Source organism: Mesocricetus auratus, unplaced genomic scaffold (assembly GCF_017639785.1).
Source record: "Mesocricetus auratus isolate SY011 unplaced genomic scaffold, BCM_Maur_2.0 Super-Scaffold_100013, whole genome shotgun sequence".
NCBI lineage: Eukaryota > Metazoa > Chordata > Mammalia > Rodentia > Cricetidae > Mesocricetus > Mesocricetus auratus.
In genome coordinates, this window is record NW_024429196.1 from 71,615,207 (window position 1) to 71,639,056 (window position 23,850).

Here is a 23,850-nt window from a genome sequence, read left to right on the forward strand (position 1 = left end):
TGCAGCTGAGGGTATCTGTGGAAGGGCTGTTTATTCTGACTTCCTGTTTTCCTGGGGCTGCTCTCACCAATTACTGAAGGCCAGAGGCTTGACACAACAGGAATTAGCTCTCCCATATCTCTGGAGGCTAGAAGTCTTACGCCAATGCCACTGGGTCAAAGTCAAGGACCCTGTTAGACCCCCTAAGAATTTCATTGAGGCTCTTCCTGTGTCTGGTGGTGCAAGGGTCCTTGCTTGTGGGACTCCCGGTTCTTCCAAGAGCAGAACTGGCAGGATGTGTACAGAGAAAGACATTCACGGGGAGGGGCTGACCCTGTCATTAAAGAGGCTTCGGTCTCTAATCTGCAACTGGAAACCCCTTAGCTCCCGTGCAATCTGCAGGCATTTCCTCCCTGCTAAGACCACCCAGATGAGGAAGGGCTTCTGATTTACCGAGTCCTTGTATTAAAACAATAATCTCATCAGAGCCCCATCTAGGGCTGGGGAGATGGCTGGCTGGGGAAGGTGCTTGCTACACCGGGAGGAGGCTCCGGGTTTGGGTCCCCAAAACCCACATAAACCTAAAAGCTAAATGAAGTAGCATCTATCCACAACTCCAATTCTCCTACAGCAGTATTTCTCAACCTTCCTAACGCTGCGACCCTTTAGTTCAGTTCCCCGTGTTGTGGTGACCCCCAACCGTAACATTATTTCGTTGCTGCTTCAGAACTGTAATTTTGCTACTGTTATGAATCATAATGTAAGCATCTGTTCCCAACCCCTGTGAAAGAGCCATTCAGTCTCCAAAGGGGTCAGTCATGATCCACAGGGTGAGAACCACTGTCCTACAGGGAGATGGGAGGTAGATACAGGAGAATCCCGAGATCAAGAGTTGGTGAGTCTGGCACACACAAAGGAAAACAAAATAATGATGTAAGAGACTCTGCTTCAAATAAAGTGGAAGGCAAAAAGACCCCCACCTGAGGTTGTCTTGGGACCACCACTAACATGTGTGGCACAACCATGTCCTGGCATGTATGCGCTCACATTCACACACATAAACACATACACACAAAGGAAAAAAAATCAGAACGCCCTCCAGACACGCAGAGTGACGTGTGACAGAACATTAGGCACCACGGGCCCAGGCAGGCAAGCCCATCCTGACAGCCCACCTCATCTCCCCTCAGCCATCTCTTCGCAGCATCCTGACTCCTCTGGCTCTCCTACGAGGACACCCGTGACTGCATTCCAATGCTCCCAGCTAAGCCCACAGGAACTCTCCACGCAAAAGACCCTCAGTCTGCTCGCATCCATGGGGGCTATTCACACAGGACCACGTTAACGAGGCGAGGCACTAGGGTCAGAGCCTGACAGCCCCGAGGAAGTAATGTTCCTGAGAGCAAAGAACACCATGCTCAACGTGGGTCTTTGGGTGTGCGTCCCGCACTGACCACAGCCTGCACCACCTGCACGATTGACACACCAGGCCTCCCGGGTGCTCAGGGGAAGAGAGCATGCCAGTCTACAGCTCAAGGGTCTGCATCTGCTGCACAAATGAGCAGTGCCCCTGCTTCAGTCAAGCACACACCATCTAGGGATCACGGCGGCCGTGACTTAGAAACACGAGGCTGCGGGAGGAGGAAGGCAGCAGGCACAGGTTATCTGGAGTGGGCTCCTCATCCAACTCCAAACCCATTATATCCAGTTCAGAGATCCAGAAGGACTCAGCAGGAGCGGGGGGGGGGGTCCCTGGGGACCAGCCCTACACATGGAGAGATGAGACACAGCCTGTCCTGCAGCCCCTCTCTCCAACATGTCAGGTCTCTCTAGGGACCCATGCGCCATGTCTTCTCCCACCTGACCTTAGCCATCCCACCAGGGGGTCTGTCTTCCCCAGGAGTTTGACATTTGCCATCTACTGAGGCCCCGTTTGGTGCCTGGACACCATAGGCTACAGAGAACCCTTCCAACGTAGCGTGAATAGAAACAGCGGAGAAGGATCAGCCTCTCTGCAACGGGCTGCCTGGGGCCAACAGTTCCTTCTGCCCTCTGGGAACCAGCATCCACAAACTGCAGAACGGCAGGCAGAAAACTGCTAGGCCCAGACTTGTGGATGGGAACTCAACGGTGCATCCAGAAAGGCTCCTCTCTCCACAAGGCTCTGCTCATGTGCCTGACGGCATCACCGCGTGCGGGCTCCCCGCTGGGAAAAAGGGGCCCTTTGTGGGGTATTAATAGCCTGGCCAGATGTGGGAGGAGTGCCTAGGGTATTTTCCTAGGACTGTGCCCGGTCCCCACAGCTGCACAGGCATCAGCCCCTCCACTCAGGCTGCCAAAGCAAGTCACATGGTAATGGGCGGGACTGACAGGTATTTACAAGGTGGCTCTCCTCCCACAAAGACATAGGGCTCTTCACGAACGTGGCATTCAGGCAGAGCAGGCCACCAATGCATTCCGGACATGGCCACGATGTGGGCAATCAGCTACAAACACGCACACTGCAGCTTTACCCCCGACGGAACTCAAGGGCAAAGGAAGCCTGCACAGTGCTGGGCCTTCAGGATAAGGGCTCACCGCAGGCAAGGCAGGACTGATGCCTCAAGAGAGACACGGTCAGTATGGTGGCCCTCTGGAGCACCCCCGGGAGGCTGCTAGGGAACTTTCCTTAGAAACCCAGGAACGGCAGCACTTACCACTGGCCCAGCACCTGCAGGATCAGAGTAAACTCAAGCCCGGGGCCGTCACAGAAGTCTAGATCACGCTGCTTAACACACACAGGTGATGGCATGCGCTATTGCAATTGCATGGATGGCCACATTAGAAGAGCAAACGCTTCCTAATAATCTATTTCACTTGATGCAAGGCACAAACATGCACAATACGACCTTGTAATATGTACTTAACATACTTCAGAAAGGGGCACACCTAATCCCTTCTGGGTACTGAATCTTCCAAGCAGGCTCTGGCTTTGAACAGCCACACTCCAGCACCTGGGTCAGGCATAGTGCTCACTTTCAGGACTGGGCAATGTGATTTAAAGCACAGGAGAGCAATGCGGCCCACACACAGCTGCTAATCTGAATGTTTGGCTCCCACTGTGCTGAGGGCACGCATGCTCCCAGTCACTATAATTGGATACTTTGCTGTGGCCAATGGCAGAGTCCCAGGTCAGGGCTGGCCCTCTGGGTTTGAAGTGGCCAGACAGTACTAAACTTCCACATCTGTCACGTCAGAGCCACAGGAGGACCTGCCGTCTTTCATATTTCTCATACGGTGCCTGCTGGTGTTCTACACTGTGGGCATAACGTCTGGCTGATGCCGCACAGGCAAGAGTTCTGTATACTAATGGGTCTCTGAGCTTTTGGATCGGCACCTACTAGACTCTGGATGCCCAAGGGGAAGGGCCTGGGCGTTATTCTAGCTTCCCAGGGCTGCACCCACAGGACCAGGGAGACCCTCAGGCTCCATGAAACACATGGAAGTAATTATCTCCCGTTTTAGTATCATTTAATTAAATCTATACTGGCCCTGCTCAAAGCTTGTATTTTAGACATTTACTAAAAATAAGGCCAGCCTGCTACACATAAGTTGTGGGTCCCGAGGCAGATAAGCACACTCAAGGGTAGCACACTTGAGTACTAGGCACACTTAGGGGACAGGTACACTCAGCTGAGCCTACTCCAAGGCTGGGCACACTTGAACAGTGCAACCGTGTGCACACAAAGGCCTCACAGCTGGGGCTGGAGAGACTATGGAGAGCTTGGAGGCTACAAATACTTCTTGCTCTTGCAGAGAACAGGAATCCAGTTCCCAACACCCACAGCAGGCTGCTCACAACCACCTGTAAACCCAGGTCCGGGGGATTCACACCCTCTTCTGGCCTCCTGAGCACCTGCACACATGTGCCACGCATCCATACAAACGCAAACATATCAATATACTAAATAAACACAAGAAAGATGCAGCCAGGCCCTGCACACACGTAGCAAGCACCCATGCAAACACATAAATATAATAATAAACTCATCTTAAAAAAAAAAAAAAGAAAGATGAAGCTGAGCATAGTGGCACACACCTTCAGTCCCAGTACATGGGACACAGAGGCAGGCAGATCTCTATGAGTTCCAGACCAGCCTGGTCTACAAAGTGAGTTCTGGGACAGCCAGAGCTACATAGTGAGACACTGTCTCAAACAACAACAACAATAGAAAAATCAGCTAAGAAAACAAACAATACACAAGAAAGACTACAGAACTGTGACAAAGATGAATTTTTAAAGCTCGGGCAGCCTTAAAGGTGCAACAAAAGTCAAAAGCATTTCCCTTCCATACTATGTGTCCCTGTCAACACATTCAAAGGCAAGAGGAGGGCTCGAAGAACGGAACTGAGGTGAGACATAGCCCTGTAAATTGCCACCAAGCAGGGCCTGTCCCTAATCCTGACATTTGCCCTGTCATATGCTTGATATTCCCAACAGACACGAGGGGCACCCAAGCACCACCAAACCATGCTTGTTAGCCAGACCTCGTGGAACCTCCAGGCTGCTGCCTTCCCTGCCTGGACACCAGTTTCTCCCAGAGGCCACTCTTAGATTCTTGGCTAGATTTCTACCATGGCGTCATAGAGACGGGCCCTCAGGGGCAACAGTAAGGACAATGCCTGCTTTGTCCCCACTCTGAGGACCCACCAAAGGCGAAGCTGCTTGTATGGGACACTTCACACTGGGAAAGACCCTGAAAAGTTATTTTAGTTTCCACCTCAATGCAAATTCTACAGTATACAGCTTAATATTCCTAAGTATTTCCTTTCTACACAGCCTTTTATATGCAAACTACAGCATTCCCCTTATTCTGGGATAGGGGAGTGGGGGCGCTACCCTCCAAGACCTTTGCTGGGTGACTGACACCATGAACACACACCATGGCTTTTTCAAGCCCACAGAAACCTAGCGCAGAGTTTCTTTCTAAAAATTAGACACACTGAGATTGCAGCAGTAGCTAATAATAGGATTGAACAGCAGAGAGCTCAAGTGTGAGCCCTCTCCTCTGGCTCACCAAACGCTTCACAGCACTGTCCTCTCTCCTTGCTGACGTCAGGGAACAAAACACGCACACAGCGAAGCTGCAGATAAGCAGACTACTGTATCCATGATGTGAGCGCTAAGGCTTGGAGAGTCTCTGAGCCACCAGCTAGAGTGCTGTGCTAACGGCTGGCCAACCAACCGGGCTTCTAGACACGACTCGGACACTGGAGCTATGACAGCTATGATGACAAAAGCCATGCCTGGCAAGCCCCCAAACGCAGCTATGATGACAAAGCCATGCCTGGCAAGCCCACCAAATGCAGGTGCGCTCTTACACACCTTTGGCCGGAACCTTTGGTATGGGGTCTGCAATGGCTGTCTCTCCCCTCAGCTCTGGGAGTGGCCGGTACTTGGGGCCTGGGGTGGGGTTGGCACAATAAGGCCAAGCAGCTCTGGGAGGTGGGTGCCCCGTCACAGTGTTTGGAGGGGATTACAGACACGGCTGGAGACGCCCCTGAGAAAATGGCCAGGTGCATTGCCTTCAGCATACTGTGCCTCACCATCACCTGTGACTGCTGACCCAGGGTGGCATCGCTGCCACACAAGCACATGCAGTGTGTTCCATGTACCTTCTGAGCACCAGGCAAACGCAGAGAGCCCCTACTGTCCATCATCCTTAGTGTAGTGAGCCAAGGCCGGCACATCGCCCTCCCAGCCCCCATCCGAGTGCCGCCTCCAAAGACTCCCAGGCTCAAGCAGTGTCTGGGACAACAGCAAAGAAGCAGGGCCAGCAGCCCTGGAAGTTCCCTAAAGAGGGGCACAGGCCACCTTCAAAGACCAAGTGCATACTCCTGAACCCAAAATCCCCAGGGGAATTTTTAGAGGGATGGGTAAGAGTATGTCATGCCGGGGCTCAACCCCAGCTTCCTCCTGTCTCGCCTGGAAGTCGGAAGTTGGTGCTGACCCAGGTGCTTTGACAGTGGCTATCGCTGTCAGCTGACTGGCTTTGGAGTCACATGGAAACACATGTGTCTGTGAGGGTGTTTCCAGAGAGCTTTAACTCAGGTTGGAAGACCTGCCCTAAATGTGGGTTGTTCTATCCCATGGGCTGGGGCTCTAGAATGGATAAAAAGAAGAAAGCAAGATGAGCATTACAGATGCTTCCAGAAGACTGACAGATGCAACTCAACCGGCTGCCTCGGGAGCCTGTGCCACTCCTTACCGGCCACAGTAGTCTTTATCCTTAAACTGAGCCAAAAGGAACCCTTCCTTCCTTAAGCTGCTTCTGTTAGGCATTGAGTCACAACAGGACAAGTGAGGAATTCATAGTTCAAATGGGCTTCACCCAGAGCCCCTTGCTGTCATCCTTTCCCCTCCATCCCCATGGGGCCTTCAATGCCACTAAAGTCACATCCCTCACCCAGACCGTGACCCCTTTGCAGGAAGGCCTCCGTTTCCATAGACTTTTCTTGATTCTCTGATCACCCCGAAGGGCCAAGTACAGACCAGAACCAACTGCTGACTCATGGGGTCACCTCCCAAGGGGACTCTTCCTTGACGGGTGGGTTTTGTTACTCACCTAGGGACCAGTATTGTCAGACATGTCAGCATGCAGAACCTGGCTGTGTTCCAGTGGTGTTAACAGAGTCTGAAACAAGAATTGGGAAAAGAGGTATCTTAGCCAGGAGTTGGTGGCGCACGCCTTTAATCCCAGCACTCGGGAGGCAGAGGCAGGCGGATCTCTGAGTTTGAGGCCAGCCTGGTCTACAGATCGAGTGCCAGGATAGGTTCCAAAGCTACTAAGAGAAACCCTGTCTCGAAAAAACAAAAAAAAAAAAAAAAAGGAGGTATTTTAGCAGAACCAAAGTGAGTGAGCAAGTCAGACAGACAGAAAGGGATACAAACATAGAGACACACACAGACACACAGACACAGACACACACACACACGCGCGCACACACACACACAGGAGACTCTGCTGCTGCTAGGGCACTCACTGTCCCAGAGAGAAGCCTGTCACTGAGTGCAGCACATCTGCCAGGTGAGCACTCAGGACAACGCCCACCGGGAACAGGAAGGGTGGAGGCAGTATCTGCCTCTCCCTGACTTACTCCCTCTGCGCTAGCCAGGAACCAGGGCAGCAGTCTCCACAGCACAAACTAAGAACTTGTGTGTGGCGAGGGGCAGGAGACCACAGGCTGTGAAGGATAACCCAGTCACCATAAGAAATGACATTTTAGGGCAAATGAGATAGCTTGGTAGGTAAAGGTGCTTGCCCCCAAACATGACAATCTGTGTTTGATTCCTGGTACCCACACAATGGAAAGAGAAAACTGACTCTCATAAGCTGTCCTCTGACTTCTTCACGTATGCTGCAGTGCACGAATACACAAACAAACGTTTTAAAAGCGGTTTAAAAGAATGACATTTTAGCACACTTGCAATCCAGCCCCCAAGCTAGAACTACACACTAAGAAATGTTGGTGTTGATACACAGCCAACCTTTTTAAGCAGAAGATAGAGAAGGAAGAAACCAGAATACCAGAATTTGTGGGGTTTTGTTTTTTGTTTGTTTCGGATTGAGGACTGAACCCAGGGCCTTGAACTTGCTAGGCAAGCGTTCCACCACTGAGCCAAATCCTCAACCCCTTGTTTTGTTTTTTAATAAGCAAAGCAGAAAGAGCTTTTCCATGTAATACACAAAAGGAAGCATAGAAGCAGCAGGCAGAAAATGCTAAGGCCACCTTCCCTAGGGACTCCTGGGATCCCCAATGTCCCCAACCAGAGCATGAAACTGCAGAGGGCACATCAGAGATGGTGGACGTTCAGTATCATTAACCACACAAGGAGTAAACAAGATGCCATTGTCTCTTCCAGGTGGGAGCTGAGTGACCCAGTCCAGGCAGAGATGGGGCTGGCTCAGGGAACTCCCAACCCAGTAGGGAGAAGGAACAACAGCCACCTGGCCAGGGTTTGGAATTTTCTGACATACATCCTGCTGCTGTTGGAAGAACACCTCCCAAATCCATGTGTTGAAATCTGGCTGCTACTGTGTCATTATGAAGAGGGTGAAACTCAATCTCTACACTCCTGTGTTGCTGGTATTTGGAGACAGGGCTTTGCGAGGTAATTAGGTGAGGTCACGTGGGCATGAGCTCCACGATGACACTAGTGGCTTTAACAAGAGGAAGAGGCCCATGCTGACATGCCAGTGGTTTGCACATAGCGAAACTGCCATGGGCGAGTGAAAACCAAGCTCTTGGGCCCCAGTGGGAACCCTGGTCCTGCAGAGCTGAGGGGAACACAGGAAAGTACATTCCTAATGGATTCCAGGCCTGTGTTGCTGACGGCCTCTGGGGCCACACCCGGAAGCTGCTCTTCCAGGGACCAGCATGTGGAAAGTTCAGTGACCACTCGCTGAAGTGTTTCTCGTGGGGGGCCAGCCTGCATCATCAAACACATCATGAGTAGATGCATCGACACAAAGCCAAGAAGGTAATTCCAGGAGAGATGTACTATTAGCAACTCCAGAATGTCAATGGGGAGTCCGTGCTACTAACACCCCCAAGAGGCCCTGGCACCAATGGGTGTCCCACCCCAAGCCTCCTGTGGATTGGAGCACTCTCTCTCTGACAGGACTCTCTTTGCCACTGACCAGCTCAGAGAAAACCCCTGGGTGAATGGACAGTCCAGGCCAACAAGCCTCCAACATTATAAAAGTGACAACTGTGACTAAATTGGCTTCACATAAACCCTGAGCTCCTGCAGAACAATGACAACGATGGGTAGGAACCTATGCTTGTAACATGAAGAAAAAAAAGAACCAGAGACTGATATTGGGGTTCAAGCTTCATGCGGAAGGTCAGAAAAGCAAAGTAGCCAACCACTAGTTCTTACCTCTCCCTCAGCTCAGACCAAAGAGACGATCCTCAGACTGCTCCCGACTTCACTGGTCCTCAGAGTCACTCATTCTGCTATGGTCTTCTCAGTGTGACTAGAGACTCCTGAGACTGTTGTCTTCCTGTCTGAAGTAGGGCTGGAGAATGAATGCCAGCTCTGAGACCCTGTTCCTGTCTTAAATACCTCTCATGACTCCTGGGATTAAAGGCATATGATCCCAACTGCTGAGGTTATCTTTGTGTGAGCTGTTTCTCTTTAGGACTGGATATATTTTGTGTAGCTCAGCGTGGCCTTGAACTAACAGAGATCCATCTACCTCTTAATCTGGAGTCCTGGGATTAAAGGTGTGTATCACCACTGCCTGATCTCGATAGTTTGAGGCTGACTTTGCTTTCTGAATCCTCAGGCAAGCTTTAATAAATCAAAAATAACATATCACATATGCTGGGCTCTAGAAAGGCCACTGCAAGGAAGCCTCTTCCTGATATCAAGACTCGGGATGCCAGTCTAAACAGTCAAGGCCAAGCACAAAGGCCCCCAGGTCTGGCTTTGTAGGGAGAGATCACGATGTTAAAGTCAAAACCTTTCTTTTTATTTAGACAGAAAAGAGGAGATGACTCGGGAAGTCCTTCTGTGTATATGTTGTCTTATTTGTTGATTAAATACAGCACTGTTGACCAACAGGGAAATAAGATAGGTGGGACTAGGAGTGGAGGAGGATTCTGGCAAACAGAGGCACAGTCAGTCACAATGTAGGACACCAGAGGAGTAAGAGGTCCGACCCTTTCTCCAGTAAGAGAAAACCACGTGGAAATACTCAGATTAGCAGTTATGGGTTAACAATTAAGTCAGAGCTAGCCAGTAAGAAACCAAGCAAGCTTTATAATCACTATAGTGTTTCGTGACTTATTTGGGGGCTGAGACAGCTGCGGGACCTAGGCAGCTGGCGGGAAGAGTACACATTACATGACTTGGTATCCCCAGGTGAGCTGTTAATCACAACAGACCCTGGAACCAAACCTTGGACTGGCTTCCCTCTGTACTTAGATCCCATGGTCCTCAAGCCACTCCTGGCCCTGTTCATTCTGACACCACACCTAGCTCTTCCCCGCAGAGTCCACACCCCTGCAGGACCTCCACCCGCCCACTCCTCACTAGCCTCATTTGGTATTGCTCTCATTTACCTTCCTTGCGGAGCAGGGGATGAGGCCCAGCCTCCTGAGCACACGAAGCAAGCCATGCGCCACCAAGCTCAATACTCAGATCCTTGCTTTTTATTTGAACATGTACAAACCAAAGGCACTACACAGCAACACAATCATACAACTAATCAGGGGCAAGAATGACTTAGCACTCTTGAGGATACCAGGTCGCCATACCAAGAGTGCCAGAATAAATCTCTAATAGGTTTTAGTCACCCCTGGCAGAGTAGCATATTAGTGGAAACTAGGATGCCCTGGACATCATAAGTATTACAAGATGGTCCTGGGGCCAAAATAGTTCCTGGATGACAAGGGAATTACTAAACAAATTCAGAAGGCTGTGATGGGGTGTAACAACTCTCTCTAGAAGTTCATTAAACTGGTTTGGTTAGGAGGGGACTTTCTGGGAGCTTCAATAACTCCCAAGCTGCAGAGCACGGTGTCAGAATGGCTCTGTACATCATCCCATTATGTTATGTAAATTTCATCTCAACAACCAGAAGCCATAGGAAGTAAGGGTATCGGGATAAACTTCCAGTGGACACAGATTGGCTCTTCCCATCGGTTGTCTCTCTGCTGTCCAGGAGCCACGTGTGTTCATCCACGGAGGGTTGTCTGTGTTGGTGTCAGTGGTCTATGACTTACAGATCTGCACACAGGTGCCCCTTGATCTCGCACCCACTTAAACATTACTTATTCCAAAGTCAGAAGCTAGGAGAAAGGAGGGGGACACAATGCTGGGGTTCTGGAGGCAGAGGGGATGGTTTGGGGTGGGGAAATCTATGAATAAAAGGAGAGTTAGGAATGGCCCCTGCATTTCTGGGGAGGCAGAGGAAGCAGTTGTGCAGGAAAGCAAGAGTGAAGAATTAGCCAGGCCCGTGACAGCAGGAATGGAAGACCTGAGAATCGTACCAGAGCGGAGGCTCTTTCCGTCATGAGCTGACTCTTAACAGTGCCCCATATGGCTGTGGGGTTCCCCAGCCTGTGTCAGTGTCAGGGGCATGTGCCAATGGGCAAACAGGAAGTTCAAAACTATTTCCTGATTCAGGGGCTGAGGAAATGGCTCAGCTGGTAAAGCGCTTGCCTTGCAAGCATGAGGACCTGAGTTCAATCCCCCAGAAGCCATGTAAGAAAAACGGGAAGTAATGCATGCTTTAAACCAGCACTGCAGGGCCAGACTCAGGAGAACCCAGGGTGACGAATCAGCAAGTTCCGGGCCAGTGAGAGGCCTTAAAAAAGTAGGGGGCATCTGAAGAATAAGTCAAGGTTATGGCCTGGCCTTCATGTACCTAATGCGAACACACATATACCTGCACACATAAGTGCACACGAACACACACACACACACACACACACACACACACACACTTCCTACTTCAAACAAAAGACTAGGAAAACATCTGAGTTCACCTTTCATTTTCATTTCAAGTTCATTTTCATTTCTGTCAATCTAGGTTCTCTTCAGGGCTGACAAAACAACTCTAAAGGCCTGGGACAGGGAAACAGGCCAGAGCTACCCAGGGCCTGCCCTTCCCTAAGCTACCACAGGGCTACAGGAAGTCCCAGTCTGCTGCCCTGACATCACACCTACAACAGCTTCTGCTAGAGGCGAGGCGTGCACACGTTCAGACACTAACACACTCACAGATCACAAGAGCACGTGCACAGCTGCCCTCACAGGTGTGCAAGTACCCACGAGCCCACTCAGTACCTCAGTGAGGGTCGCCACTGCCCAGAACACGTGCTATGTCTTAGTACGGTGGGACTCAACTGGCAACACCAGCTGTGTTCGAGAGGGTGTCTTGTCATCATGGGCATCCTCCAGGGCCCTCCCACTGCCCCCCCACAGTCAGTACCCAGCATGCAATGCCCATACATATGGCGAGAATGAGGACTGGACATCCACATGTATGGTCATATCCTGAACGCGAATGTGAAGCAGACACCAGTTACACAACCTTCTTGGAGGATACAGCAAGCACTCCTGTTACTATATAACCAGAGTCTTTTAAGTCCCAAGCTCCAGGGGACAGGCCCTAGAAGGACTTTGTTACTCTTTCACAAGCCATCAGAGCAAAAACTAAAATGTTACCAGACTCCTGGAGAGAAACTGAATTAATCTTTCCAGATGTTAGCCACGCATGAAGGTTAGCTGGGGTTCCCCTGGTTGCGGGGGCGGAAGTTTCCATAAGCGGAACCCCATTCTAGATCAGCACCACTTCTGCCTCCTTCCTGGCAACCACGTGTGGACCTGAGTACCTGCCCCCAGCACTACCCTGCTGTAGCACCTTCATGCCCTAACTGCCCAACACTGCAGAGCCAAGGTGGCTCAGCGATACCCCCAGAGCCCAGAGAGACAAAATGCAATGCGATGTCTACTAGATAGCATCCTTAGAGCTCCTGGTCCCTCAGTGCCTGCAATTCAGACTCATGGTGGACCTCTGAACACATGGGTTCCACATAATTCAGAAAACGGAGTTCTACAGACACAGTCCGTGCCCCTTGTCATTTCCCCCATTCCATGTACCCTCTGGCGTGGCGCATACGTTATCTCGGAATGGCGAGGCATCTAGAGGTTACTGATGCACGGAAGGATGCTCACGGCTGCATGTAAGCACCACACACGCCGCCGTAGGAAAAGATCTGAGCATCTGCGAGTTCAGTGGATGGTTCCAGAACCCACCGCATCCCCTCAGGCACGGATGGACAAAGGAGCACACTGGTGCAAGTCACCTGGTGGAGATGCTGACTTCCATGTCCTTTACTCCTTCGTTTTCCATCTGCGTGTGTGCTTTGCAAGAGTGTGCTTGTGCTTGCCGAAGCCAAAGGTTTAGGTCGGGAATCACCCTCCAGTACTCTCACTGAGGCAAGGTCTCTCGATCAAACCCAGAACTCATCAATATAGCACTTCCTAACCAGCCTGCTTTAGGGATCCCCTATCTCCACCGTCCATGTGTAGAACTACAGGCAAGCCACCATCTCATTGGGCATTTACTTGGGTCTTGAGGATCCAAGTCCAGGTCCTCATACTTACACAGCAAGAGCTTTAACCACTGACTCAGCCACCTCTTCAGAGTCTGGGCCACTGCTGCTTTAACATAAAATGTACGCATATAATGTATCTGTGTGCATAGCTATATTTGGGGACCAATCTGGACTTTGCCTCCACAAACAAAAACCACTGGTTACTTATGACAGGAGGAAAGACACTGTTCTTAGAAACCCTTATCTAAGTATGATCATAGACGTTAGCCTTCTAGCTGCCATGAGCTGTCAAGCAACTGGGACAGAGCTGGAGCTCATGTCCTCTGCAATGTCCTCATCTAGGCAGAAGGTTGATGCCATGCCACACACTTGCACAGTCACAACAATACAAAGTGGCACCACACAACTGCAGAAGGCTGAGGACAGCCTGAGGCTGAACAGCAAGGCACAGTAGGCACGGAGGCCTTTCTTTCACAGGCCAGGACAGTCACTGTCTTCGGCCTGCCTGTCCCATAACTCATCATCACTTCAACTTGGCACCATATCATACACAGTCTGGGGTCCCCACGGGCCCATGCTTCCCTTTGTGATGGGGATTTCCAAACCCTCTCCGTTTTCAAAAACTTCCTGTCTCTCCTTTAACGATATTTATTTTAAGTGCATGTACGTGTACCATGTGTGTGCTAGAACTCACAGAGGTCAGAAGAACTGGAGTTACAGGCTGTTGTGAGCTGGCATCTGGGTGCTGGAAACCTAACTCCAGGCCTCTGCAAGAGCAAGCAGCACACTTAACTGTGGAGCCATCTGTCCAGACCCAACCTTCTTTCTCTTTATTCCTTAAAAGTCATTCCCCGTCCAAAAGCCCAGCATGACACAGATTTTTGTAATTAAATGAAGCAAAATTACTTGCCTGAGGGATTACTAAGAAAGGCGGGGGAGGGCTTTTCCCTTACCTGAGATGCTCCAGTGTATCAGGGCAGGGTAAGAACCAAAATCTACAACTTTCATCATCCAAACAAGGAAAAGGGGACAACGTGCCCTTCAGAAGGACAGAGCTGATCCTCTTCACTTAGCAGAAACGAAGGACAGAGGTACTGTGGGGACACAGCCAGAGCTGCCAAGCACAGCCTGAGGAGGCTCACCCTCAGGACCCCCTGGACTAGACTACCACCACAGAAAGAATTCCAGGGTGAGTCACATGGCAAAGTCAACAAATGTATTAACTAGAGATAAGGCATAGTACACGAGCCAGAGTTGAGCTCTGGCACTTAGAGTCACACAGGTATCTTTGCAATGGTTATACATACTATATATACATAATAGATAGATATATATACATATCATGTTCATATTTATATATGGTATAAATATACATACACACATATATAAATTTTGCAGTTAAGACTTAAAGTTTAATCAAATATAAGTTTTTAAAAATCATTTTATTATTTTATGCATGTGAATGTTTTGCCTCTCTCTCTCTCTCTGTGTGTGTGTGTGTGTGTGTGTGTGTGTGTGTGTGTGTGTGTGTACCATGTGCATGCCTAGTACCTGAGGAAGCCAGAAGAGGGCACTGGATCCCCTGGAGTTACAGAAAGTTGTGAGCCACCATGTGGATGTTGGAATAGAACCTGGGTCCTCTGAAACAACAGCCAGTGCTCTTAACTGCTAAGTCATCTCTCCAGTCCCTACACTAAGTTTTAAACTTAACTTAAAGTGTATGAGCTAGTTCAAAAACCTTAAGGATTTTCTTATGTGTAGGGATGGCAGAGGCATGCTAACACAGGCACATGAAAGGCTACCAGCTTTCTGGTCTGAGTTGGTACAGCTGGTTATTTTGCCGCGATTAAGACAGAATGGCCTGATGGGCGTTTGCGGCTCATGCCTTTAATTCCAGCACTTGGGAGGCAGAGGCATGCGGATCTCTGTGAGTTCGAGGCCAGCCTGGTCTACAGAGCAAATGCCAGGATAGGCTCCAAAGCTACTCAGAGAAACCTTGTCAAGGAAAACAAACAACAACAAAAATAGAGAGACTGGCCTCACACTCACCACACAGTTGAAGGTGACTGAAAACTCCACGCCTTCACCTCCACCGTCCTAGGATTACAGGTGTGCACCACCACACCCGTTTACACAGTGCTGGGGATGAAACCCAGCACCTCGTGCTTGTTAGGCAAGCTCTCTACCGCCTGAGCCACACCCCCAGCCCCTTTGCTGGCTGTTTTCAAAATGATTGCTTGAGATGTCCATAGGAAGGCCAGCACTATTTCCGTAGGCAATTTTGATTTTGATTTTTTTTTTCAGTCTGATTCAGCTTCTAACTCCCAGCCCTATGATTCTCTGACTTCCTCCCCTGCCTCACTCCGCTTGGTGGGCTTGTCTACACTTTCAAGCAGGCTAACAAGCAGCTTTTGTGGAATAGACACAACATAAACGCATCTGCACCCTGGCACGGTCACCTGGAGAGCACTCACAGGGGAGTGACAATCTCATCTACTCTCTCACCTACAAGTTTCCTCTCACTGTGCATGAAGCCAACTCAGTTATCCCCCTGGGACTGCTTCCAGGAGGCAAGCTGGCCCTTCTGGAGACAGTGAGGATGCGCAGGTCACTGGGGTGCTGTGCATTAATTGGTTAGTCCTGCCACCACCTGCCACCAGGGCTGTAGAGCCTTGGTGTTCATCCTAACACACACCACTGACTAGTCCTTGGAGAGGAGACCAAGGAGATGGTCCCCTGGGCATGAGGCAGGTGATAACTTCGCTAGAACTAAAGTCTACAATGTGCGAACAACTGCCCAATGCTCACCATCAGTCAAAAGGGAGGAGTCACCACCACAGACCCCACAGACACCAAAAGGGAAGGCTGTAAACAACTATAAGCATGAAATGCCTGGCTTCAGTAACTGAAAGTAACACAGATTCACCCAAGATACAGACAGCCTCATCGATATGGCTGACATTATCTTGACAGCAAAACCATCATTTCCTGCTTATTCACTTCAAAAAGAAAGGAAAACAGTGAAAAAGAATAAATAAACTACACTTACTTGATAGATACACCTTAAAATTGTGTTTATTTTTGGTGCTGTAAACGTCACCAGGACAAAACAAATTGGTACCCTTGAAAATAAACATATGAATAAACTGTAATAAAATCTTATCTTGGATCTTTTCTAACAAAAAAGTTTGTGTGTATATGTATGTGTGCGTGTGGCACATGTACCTGTATATATGTGTACTCGTGCCCATATGCACATGTGTGGAGACATAGGTCAGCATTAGGCTCGTCTATGGCTCGTCTACTATTGAGGGGGATACACACCCATCACAGCTCCCACATGGAGGTCTCCCCCTTTACCTCTTGGGGCGGAGCCTCTCGAGTTGTTTCTCTCCCACTATGTGGTCCATGCAGCATGCCAGCAATCCCCTTGTCTCCACAGTCCATCTTGCCATAGAAGTGCTGGGATTACAGGTGTGTGAGTTTTGAGAATTGAACTCGGCTCATCAGGCTTGCGTGGTGTTTTCCCCCCTGAGTCATCTCACCAGATCTGTATTTATTCACTCATTTATTTTCGTTTGGTTTTTAGACAAGGTCTCTCACCAACTGGCTAGACAAACTGGCCAGAGTCCTCCAAGTCTTCCTGTCCCCACACAGAGTTAGGACTGCAGGTGCGTACTGCCACACCTGGATACAAACTCAGGTCCCCATGCTCATGGAGCAAGCATTTTACCCACTGAGCCATTTCCTTAGGCCCTGTAATGTTGTTGTTAAAGCCACACCTCCCGGAGATGGTCAAAGAGCTCGGCAGGCAAGGTTGCTTGCCTCCCACGCCCGATGGCATGAATCTGATCTTCAGAAGACACGCAGTGGAAGGCGAGGAGTGGCGGTAGTGATGGTCATAGGTGATATGTGACCAAGCCATCTACTTACAAGTAAGATGGGAAGCTTCGCTATACATACTTGCCACAGCAAGGAAACAACTCTTTTAGGGCTGGGGAGATGGCTCATCCAGGAAAGCACCTGCCTTGAAGGCACAAGGATGGGACTTCAGATTCCTGCACCCACATAAAAGTGATAAAAGTTGGGGGATGTGGAGATGGGGGATCCCGGGAGCCTAGCCAGAATAGACAAATGGCAAGTTCCATTCAATGAAGAGACTGGGTTTCAATCTGTAACAAAAACATCCTCAGGCTTCCATATGTGCACATGTATCCTCATACACACAAGCCTACACACATGTGAGCATACACATATACAAGCACACTACACCAAAATAAAAATTTACAAAATTATATATTGATGGGAGATGACATTCTGTAAATATGTCTCTCTTTGGTTAAAGCACTGTTGGCCAATAGGGAAGCAAGATAGGTGGGGCTAGGAGTCGAGGAGGATTTTGGGAAGGAGAGACAGGAGTCACAATGTAGGACACAGAAGAGGTCTGGACCCTTTCTCCGGTAAGAGATCACGTGGAAATACTTAGATTAGCAGTTATGGGTTAATAATTAAGCCAGGGCTAGCTGATAAGAAATCAAACGGCCAACAGTTTCATAATTAATATACCATCCTGTGTGTTATTTGGGGGGTAAAGTGGCGACGGGACCCAGGCGGGAATCCCGCAACAAATGGTGACGGCTGGCGGAAGACCACATGTTGCAATATAAAGTCTCAGGGCAACCCACTTATTCCTTTGGAGTTTCAAGAATCCATGCCTTCTACCTCCCAGAAAGAAAGAGAACCAGAGTGTAATACGACACATTCTGGGCCTGGGTGTGCAGCTCACATTCTTGGCCACACAATACCCTGTCACCCAAAGCTTAATCTTACCGTTTCAGTTACCTACCATCAATCATGGTTCAAAAATATCCACAGGACCTGCTCTAAGTTGGTAACTGCATACTGTTCTTCGTAGCATGAGAAAAATCTTTCACAACCTTGCCCCATGCTGATGGGCTGTGAGCCATCCTCTTGCCCGGTGTATCCCGTGTGTATGCTATCCACGCAATAGCTGTCCCAATCATCAGGCTGGCTGCCTCGGCATCACAGGGCTTGAGTTCCAGTAACCCCTATTTTATTTACTATGACTCTAGAACACAAGAGGAGGGGGTTGTGGATCTTGGAAGAGAGGCCCCAGGAAGTGCCTCTCTTAAGACCCAGGCGGTGTTTCTTTGAACAGAAATGCTGTGTGTTTTCAACCTAAGGAAAGAAATAAGATAGGCTAAGATTGCTCAGATCGACCGTGCAGTGAGATCTTTCTGCGCGCACACGCACGCGTGTGTGTATGTGTGTGTGTGTGTGAGAGAGAGAGAGAGAGAGAGAGAATGTGTGTATGAGAGAGAATGTGTGTGTGTGAGAGAGAGAGAGAGAAAATGTGTGTGAGAATGTGTGTGTATGAGAGAGACAGAGAGAGATTGTGGTGTGTGTGTGTGAGAGAGAGAGAATGTGTGTGAGAATGTGTGTGTATGAGAGAGACAGAGAGAGACTGTGGTGTGTGTGTGTGAGAGAGAGAGAGAATGTGTGTGTGACAGAGTGTGTATGAGAGAGACAGAGAGAGATTGTGAGCTAGTGTAGCACACATGCACTTGCATTAGAGTCCTGAAATTGCAGTCCACCCATCTGATCCTCCCGAGTAGCTGGTACTGTAGATGTGACCCACAGACAAGCTTGCTGTGACTCTTACTGTGCCTAATTTATACTTAAACTCTGCAGAAGGTGCATATGTACAGCAAACAAGCTGAAAGTATACAGTTCAGTACTCTGAGTGGGTTCAGCCGTCCATCGGTAGGTTCAACCATATCCCCTTCAGAAAGTGCAACCGGTGGTAATATTTCCTGAGCTGACTATGATCTTAAAAAGAAATGAATGCAGGGAGTACAGACCCATCTTCTGGTTACAAAACACAGACCCAAGGCCCACAAGCCCATATAAATGCTGGATGGGCATAGACGCCCACTTGTAATTTCAACTTCAGAAGGCAGAGACGGCATCCCCTGAGATGGAGTCTGGTTGAGAGACCTTGCCTCAACAAGGAAGGTGGAAGAGCAATCCAGAATGATGCCTGATTCAACATCAGGCCTCCACGTGCACACACACTCACACACATGCACGCACACACACGTGAGTACACGCATACACACACATGCACAACACGCACGCACATGCACGCACACACATGTGAGTACACACAAACACACACATGCACAACACACACAAAGGAAAGGAAGGAGGGAAGGAGGGGAGAGGAAGGGACAGATGGGGGAGAGAGAGAAGAAAGGAGAGGGGGATCCTCTTACTCAGGCTCCTCTGGGTACCACAGTAATTACTCAGGGTTTCACAGAGATGGGAAGATGGCCTCGGTCCCAAGGCCCAAGCCACATTGCTGACACATGGGCACCAGGTCCTGAACACAACTTGCCCCTCCACTCCTGGTTGCCAAGAAACCTCACTCCAACCACGTCCAGATGCAGAGCGCAGCTTCTAGACGCCTGGTACCAATAAGCCTTGGGGATAAACTCAGCCTGAAGCATCACTGCTCTGCACTTACAGCCTGAAGCATCACTGCTCTGCACTTACAGCCTGAAGCATCACTGCTCTGCACTTACAGCCTGAAGCATCACTGCTCTGCACTTACAGCCTGAAGCATCACTGCTCTGCACTTACAGCCTGAAGCATCACTGCTCTGCACTTACAGCCTGAAGCATCACTGCTCTGCACTTACAGGCACGTCAGCCCCGAGGAGCCTTAGCTTCAACCGAGGTTGGGTTCAGCAATCACTTGCATTTTAATCCAAATAAGAGCATCTGCAAGATTACACAGTACACATAAACATAAACAGACTTGCTCTTCCACGGCCCCGGTCATCAGCCATCTTCCTCTGCATGCAGGAATGGAAGAATCTGGTAGATATGTCCATAAACTACATTTTAAGTAGTTTTTCTTTTTTCAAGATCAGACACACTGAAGCTGCCCACGGAAGCCAACGAGCTTCAGAAACCATACACGGCTTTCTCAAGTGGCTGCATGTGGTATCTTCATGTTAGACAATTCCCAGAGCATCCTAGTCCAAGGCAAAGGCTCAGGCATGTATATTTTGTCAAGTCATGGCTCTCAGGCCTCCCCTGACCCTTGAACAATGGTGAGATGGGATTGTCCCCTAACTGTCACATACTTGTGGGTAAATCTTCCTTCAGTGAGAAGCCAAGTCAGGGTTAAAGCTGGGGGTTCTGTTGTAAGTCAATGGTGGGGTCCTGCCTTTGAAAGTATCGGTCAGCAAGTCTAAGAACAATGGCCCTTGCTTCAGAACCTGAGGGTGGGGCACTGTGGTCAGTGATTCTGTCACACTAACAACCCAATGTCACTAGGTGTACCTGAGGAAACCGTTGGGTTAAGATGCAGGATGTCCCCAATGGTCCTGCCAGCTTCTCAGAACTTCATGCAGAAGATGGACTAGCCACAAACCTCAATCCCAGGCTACCCGGAAAGACCTGGCTTCCTGAGAAACAGCTAAATTGAGGCTTGGCAGGAAGCCCTGGAGACCGGGAAACAGGCAATCCTGAGGCCTGTACCCTAAGATGCCTGTGGGGACGGGCAGGCCTGCCTCCCAGACCCCAAGGTTCTGTGGCACTGTCTGTGAGCCTGACTCAGGAAAGACACAGGACACACACTGACTCCACTCCATGAGCAAAAGCCTGGTGCTGTGAGCCACCTGTTCACAGCCCTGGTACTGAGGCCCAGGTGCCTCCTCGCTCTCCACTCCGATAACACTGCGTTCGTCCCCCGTCCCTGTGCCCCCCACCCCACCCACCAGCCCCCAAGATGGGCTCCACCAACCGGCTCCACCCACCCACTGGCTCATTCATTATCACCCTGAATCAGGCCTGCAGGGAAAGGAGACAGAAGCCCCTCCTCCATCAGTCCTGGCACCCTGAGCCCCACTCTGCTCTCAGCCCTCTGTTTTCCTGGCAGCTCCTCTCCAAGCCTCTGCAGATGCCAGCACACCAGGCTCTCTGTTTCAAAGGGATTATTTATGGTTGGATGAACCATCCAGTATAAAGGTCAGATACGAGCATGCCAGGGAGCAGGGAGGCTAAGTTCAGCAGCTCCCAACAGGGAGGAAGCACTGTAACCTACATAAACATTTTCCCCCTGAAAGAAGGAAATGGAACAGCCAGGAGGCTCAGCGGCTCTCTGCTAAAAGCTCCTGGTGCGTTGCAGCCCTAACACACTGGTCAGGAAAATAAAGTTGTGTCTGGGGAAGGACAAAAGAGTCACTTAAAGCGGCACCACCGAAGGAGTTGCTCGGTACTGGAGGCAGGTACCGGCCCCCAAACATGAGGCATGAAGGGACTGTCCCAGCGAAGCGTACAGTCAGCCAGCGTGAGGCTTAGTCTACAGGAGCCCAAAGGTAACCGCGCCAGCTGCCATGCTGTGGTGGTCTGGTGACTTAGGGGATGAATGCGGAGCTCTACCTGCTCCTGGGTCAGAGCACACCAACTCCTGCTTCCTCCTCCCTGAGCAAGATCCCTCCATGACCTGGGCAGGACATCCACCTGTGCCTTTAACCCTACTCAGGCCCAGGGCCCAAGCCCCCAAGACTATGGACCCTTTTTGGAGCAGAGCTTGAGTATGTAGGCAAGTCCCCATGAACAGAGAGGACAGTCCCCTGTGAGAGGAAATGGCTAGGAGCAATCCACAGCATCTGGCTGGGTCACTCAGCCAATGTGACCAGAGACAAGAGAGCTGAACAGCTGATCCCAGAGAAACTCACCCTTGATGTGTGGTGTGAAGTTGAATACTCCTGCATCCTCTATCACTCTAGATGGGCCCAGAAGCCCTGGAGAATGGGGAGGGTGGATTTTAGCTCTGAGCCAACAACAGACTTCTAGCAAATGAGTTCCAGGATCCTCCTAATGAGCACAGTCTGCTAAATGCAGGAAAGCATCCAGAGTGCAGACTTCAGCTTTCTGTGCACCCGCGTGCGTGCACATACAAGTGTGTACATGTGCAAACAGGTGCTCACGTGGATGCACACACACTTGCATGCACACGCTGGTCCACAAACCTGTGTGCACATGCTCACACACACGGAAGCGGGAAGCGGGTACCCACATGCATACCCATGCACACACTGATACACACACATGCCCACAAACAGGCAGGCACAGGAATGCCCACCACTCCACAGACGCCACTTTAGGGGGCTCTACCACTCTGAGGAGTCACCCAAGCTGAGCAATGCCTGAAGAGCAAAATGCACCAAGCAAAAGTCAGGGAAGTAGCAGATTGGACAGACACCCACCGAGAGCTAACAGATGTGGAGCATGCAACCCAGGGACACGTGGCCCCCTAAGGACTGGGTGCAGCTGCCCAGCATGACATAGAACATACACACCTGTAGCACACCAACGAGCAAAGAGAATGGAGACCGCTACAGCTTGACCAAGGGTCTGGGGATGTGTGTGCGCGCGTGAGCCTGCATCGGGAGCAAACACTCACATCTGAGAACAGCAGCAAATGGGGTGAAAAATGTCAGAAAAGCAAGCTGTTAATGGCAAGGACCCATATCAGGGAGGAAACTCTTTGCTTTCTCCCTCCCTTTTCTAAACAATAAAAACGCCATTAAAATAAAGGAAAGTGAGTCAGCACCCTCACTTCCTGCTCGCACTGCAGGTTGCACGGGGGCTTCTGCGGGGACCCCGTCAACAGGGAGAAGAACCGACCCCGAGCAGACAGAAGACTCCCTTCCTGTTTCCCCACTGAAGCTCCGCCATTCCTTTGTTTCCACAGCTTTCCACTCGCGCAAGACGAGCTGTGGTTTCCATTTTCCTGCAGATAAAGCTCCACTGGAACGCGTCCCAGGGTGGGCGACTGCCCGCCAGTGCGGGTGCCAGGCCCTGTCCCCACCTCCCAGGTCACCCGGCTGAAGTCCAGCCCCAGCAAGTAGGTCGCTCGGCCTCTTCTCCTGCTGCAGGAGGCTAAAAGGATGAAGGCCCACCATCTCACGTGGCTGAGACCTTACTTGTCCAAAGGGTCTCTGCCTATGTGCCTCAGTGGAAGATCTCAAAATGGCCACCCGTGTCTCTTACGGCCAGACAAGTACACTTACTATACACAAAAAGAGACACAGAAGAGGTGACGAGGAGTAGACCGCAGTGACTTGCTCGTCAGCCAGTGATATCTGAGGCCACATGACAATGACAGACAGGACAGATGGCTGCCCTGCTCACACCTTGCCCCTGCCTGCAAGAACTAGGAAAAGCAATGACCCGTATCACAAACCCTTCAGTTGGGATGTTATGTCAGGGCGGTCACGAGAGCCTCTTAGAGGAAAAAGCACATTACCTTTGAGGTCAGTGTCCAGGGAGGTCCCAATGCACGGGGCAAAATAATATTCGGCATGATGCAAACCTAGTTACTTTCTCCGCGGCCTGGGGAGGGTCCTCTGTGTGTTCACACCCCACAGCCCGGGGAGGGTCCTCTGTGTGCTCACACCCCACAGCCCGGGGAGGGTCCTCTGTGTGTTCACGGCCCGGGGAGGGTCTCCTGTGTGTTCACACCCCGCACTCCCACCCAGCCGGCTCAGCCACAGCACCTACCACCCACCCCGACACCTTTTCCTCTTCCTGGGGAGCCACTGCCTCTACTTTGGCCTCAGTCACCAAGGCTGGGTAAGGCACTTCCTTGCACGTCCATCCCACACGTCACCACTCCGTGTGGCAAGAGCACTAACTGGTCGAGAATCAAGAACCAGGGCGT

The 23,850-nt window shown here is 50.4% G+C and overlaps 1 protein-coding gene across 10 annotated transcripts in view; it reads right to left on the reverse strand.

Annotated features, from left to right (window-relative positions):
- The window catches only part of Sema4d (semaphorin 4D), a 107,369-nt gene that overhangs the window by 70,725 nt on the left and 12,794 nt on the right, over positions 1 to 23,850 (reverse strand). For 7 of the 10 annotated variants that reach the window (XM_040755968.1, XM_040755969.1, XM_040755964.1 and 4 more), the window contains exon 2: positions 6,585 to 6,653. The exons of 1 other annotated variant lie outside the window; for it this stretch is intronic. The gene's annotated coding sequence lies outside the window, so the exon portion shown is untranslated. Of the gene's footprint in view, positions 1 to 6,584; positions 6,654 to 8,902; positions 9,021 to 23,850 lie in introns of those variants that run through there. 2 more of the 10 variants (XM_021224919.2, XM_013110614.3) reach the window with 1 other exon arrangement.